Source organism: Primulina tabacum, chromosome 10 (genome assembly GCF_025594145.1).
Source record: "Primulina tabacum isolate GXHZ01 chromosome 10, ASM2559414v2, whole genome shotgun sequence".
Lineage (NCBI taxonomy): Eukaryota > Viridiplantae > Streptophyta > Magnoliopsida > Lamiales > Gesneriaceae > Primulina > Primulina tabacum.
The window spans coordinates 26,003,905-26,008,063 of NC_134559.1; positions in this window are offsets into that span (position 1 = coordinate 26,003,905).

Sequence of the window (4,159 nt, forward strand, 5' to 3'; positions counted from 1 at the left end):
AGCTATTAACACAGCCTCTTACACTCAAAATCGGTTCATGATCAACAAAAATCATGAAAAGATTCCATATGAAATTTGGACCGGCAAGCAACCAGAAGTTGGATACTTTTGCATTTTTGGTTGTAAGTGTTTCATTCATATAAATGACAAAACACATCTCACTACATTTGATGTAAAAGCTGACAATGGTATCTTTTCAGGATATTCAACAGTGAGCAAAGCATACAGAGTTTATAACCAAAGAACTCTCACTGTTGAAGAATCCATACATATTGTATTTGATGAATCTTCTATATGTCATGACAATAGTAGTAGCAGTATACATGATTTAATAAATAATCTTGATGCTACTAACTTTGAAACAAGCAGTGATGATGAGGTAGAAACATTTCAAAAGAAAATCCAACCATTCAAGAACAAACTCCACAGGTGAACGAACCGGAAGAAAATCAACAAATGCAAAACATACAAATAGAAGAAGGAGCACTGGAACAAGAAGAATAAATCATTCAACCAATCGAGCTAAATCCATATGGACCATGCCTCCAGTGGAGAAAAGATCATCCACTCGAGCTGGTCATCGGTAACCCTACTGTTCCTCTTAGAACTAGAAATCAAATGATAAATTAATTTTATGCATGTTGCGTTTGTTTCTCAGATAGAACCTAAGAAAATCGATGATGCACTACTTGACACAAACTGGATAGAGGCCATGCAAGAGGAACTTAATCAGTTTGAAAAGAGTAAGGTCTGGCATCTAGTCCCTCGGCCTAATAACACTCATGTGATTGGAACTAGGTGGGTATTTAGGAACAAAATGGATGAAAACGGCTTGATTATAAGAAACAAGGCTAGACTAGTAGCTCAAGGCTATAGACAAGATGAAGGTATAGACTTCGATGAATCATTTGCCCCAGTAGCAAGTTTAGAAGCCATTAGAATATTTTTGGTATTTGCAGCATTTAAAGATTTCAAAGTATATCAAATGGATGTTAAATCTTCATTCTTGAATGGACTGTTAAATGAGGAAGTTCATGTAGAACAACCACCCAGCTTTGTTAATCACACTTTCCCTGAGTATGTGTACAAACTTGACAAAGATCTATATGGACTAAAACAGGCCCCGAGAGCATGGTATGACACTTTAACCAAATTCTTGCTTGAGCACGGTTTCACAATCGGAACGGTTGATAAAACGTTGTTTAGATTTTCAAAAAATTATCATTCACTGTTTGTGCAAATATATGTGGATGATATTATTTTGGATCAACTAACCCTAAGCTATGTGAAAGATTCTCTAAATGATACATGAGCAATTTGAGATGAGCATGATGGGCGAATTAAATTACTTTTTAGGACTTGCAAGTCAAGCAGTCCGAAAATGGTATATTTATCAATCAAGCCAAATATACTCGAGATATTCTAAAGAAATTCGGCATGGAAAATGCTCTCAAGCTTCCACCCCAATGAGTTCATCATTTAAACTGGATAAAGAAAAAGTAAGAATCTCTGTGGACACAAAAATATACAGAGGGTTAATTGGTTATTTGCTATATTTGACTGCAAGTCGACCGGATATTATGTTTGCAGTTTGTTTATGCGCACGGTTTCAAGCTAAACCTACGGAATCTCATTTTATTGTTTCTAAACATATCCTTAAATATCTTAAAGGTACTACTAATGTGGGTCTTTGTTATCGCAAAGATTCAAGTCTTAATCTTGTAGGGTACTCAGACGCAGATTATGCTGGTTGCAAAGTCGACAGAAAAAGTACGAGCAGTTCATGTCAGTTTTTGGTCGAAAGACTAATATCATGGCTTAGTAAGATACATATTTCAATCGCTACATCAATCGCTGAATCAGAATAACTTGCGGCTAGAAGTTGTTGTGCTCAGATGCTATGGATACAACAACAGTTAAAAGATTATGGCATCCAAGCTACTGAGTCACCCATTTTTTGCGACAATACCAGAGCAATAGCCATCACATACAACCCTGTTATGCACTCTCGGACAAAACATATTGACATCAGATACCATTTCATCCGAGAACACATTATGAAAAAAGAAATACGGCTTGAATATGTTCATACGGATCAACAAACGGTCGACATTTTCACAAAAGCATTACCCGAGGCTAAGTTTTCTCATTTCTGAAATATTCTTGGATTAATCGATTTATCTTGATATAATTATTTCTTGCGTATGTTCAGTTTGTAATGCAAGAAATAAACGGAAATATAAAGAGACAGTCAGTAATACAAAATAGAAAATTTTATTAAAACAACCGGGCACGTACAACCATAATTTCATTATCAACCGCCCTCGACCAGCTATCCAACCAGGCGGTCAGCCCACCGGTGGAGGTACGTAAAAAATCATCTGAGGAGGCAATCCTACTCAGAGTCCTCTGCTCTTTTAGGAGCATGAGGAGGTAGACGCCATCATCAGAAAAGACATCTGCATTATCAGTGACGTAAAGACGTCGCTGATATTTCTTCAAAGTTTCCACCTCCTTCTAGGTAACAACTAGTCCTCCCTTAAGGGAGGACTGAAGCTCCTGGACCTCTGTCCAGACTGCCAGCGTCTTTGAGAAGACGTTGTCCTCAAGAGCAGTCTTGCGAGAAGCCATCACCGATTCCATGAACGCTTTAGCAAGATATGGCTCACTTTAACTGCATGCCTTTGCCATCCTGATATCTGTTGTTTTTATCTCTAATATTTGTAAAACTAACCCCTCTACCTGTATTTATAGATGAGTACCATATGAAGGTTCTTTCTCTCTCATAATGACAGACACTAGGGTTTGAAGAGGCTTTCTGTCAAAGCCATCGCCATTTCATCTTCCAGGATTAGCTTTAATCCACATGCTTAGGGGGAACAAAGGTTAAGTCATTAATTAAATATAATTCTCAACTGTTTCCTCCTAACTACATTACTTATACGGTTCATTTTCCTTGGGCACGATACTTCCACGTCATTTCGTAAAAATTACTCAAACTTTTCGACTGCCTCTGACTGACATGAAGGTTTTTACTTTTGAAATTTCAAATTAATGATTTTACCGCCGCCCATTTTTTTAAAAAAAACTTACAAAATTGTCTCCACTAACAGTCCTCCACGTGAACTGACTGGTGATTATCTGAACCGCACATACATACTCTACATTTGCAACCTTGTTGATATTACCTTGCTACTACACTTGATCGCGTTTTAACTTAACTTGCAGGTGCTAAATTCAAATCTTCTCGGTAAATCAAGGAAAATGGCTGCCTCCATTGCTCAAAACACAGTCGCTGTTAACTTTGCGTCAATATTTGACATGCCCAACAAATCTATGCAAGCCATGTTTCGCACGATAGAACATTCTGGGCTTCGCTCTTTTCTGGGTTGGCACTACAGTTACTCCGACACACTATTGAAGGAATTCTTTGATTCCATGTACATGAAAAACGGAGAAATTGTTTGTGATGTTCAAAACAAAAACCTGTTGTTCGCACAGAAGATGTTTGCTGAATTGTTCAGCTTACCTACGGAAGGAATTACTGATTTCTCCACACTGCCGGTCGGAAACATTGACATTTGGCGTAGTGCTTTCTCAAACACAGATTCTCCAATTTCTCATCCAACATGTCAAAAACGCGACTTAAAGATTGAATTCAGACTGTTGGCAGATATCGTGGCAGAAAGACTACTTGTCAAAGCTGGTGCCTATGATAAAATAACCTTGGAGAAAATTCTTTATTATGGCCACTATCTCATCCAAATTGCGGATAAATTGGTCTGACATTCTCTTCAAGATATTGGTGGCCATGATCAAGAAAGAAAATCAATCTCAAGGTTTTGCGGTTCAAATCTGCCATATGCTGATTGATGTCGGGGTTCAACCGGTTGATATGGTAGAAATTGGAAAAACTAAGGTTTTCAACTGGGTATCGATTGAAAAATTTATCAAAAAGAATCGGCTGGCAGATGTGGAGATAGTCTCCATCAAAACCGAAACCGGGGAAGAATTCGTGAAACGAAAGAAAACATCCAAGACCGCTTCAACAGCCAAAGAAACCAAAAGGAAGCTGGTTCTAAAGTCCACTTCCGATGATGAGTCTAAGGATGACGTTCCAGTCTCTCAAGTTTTTAAGAAGAAAAGAACTGCACACTCA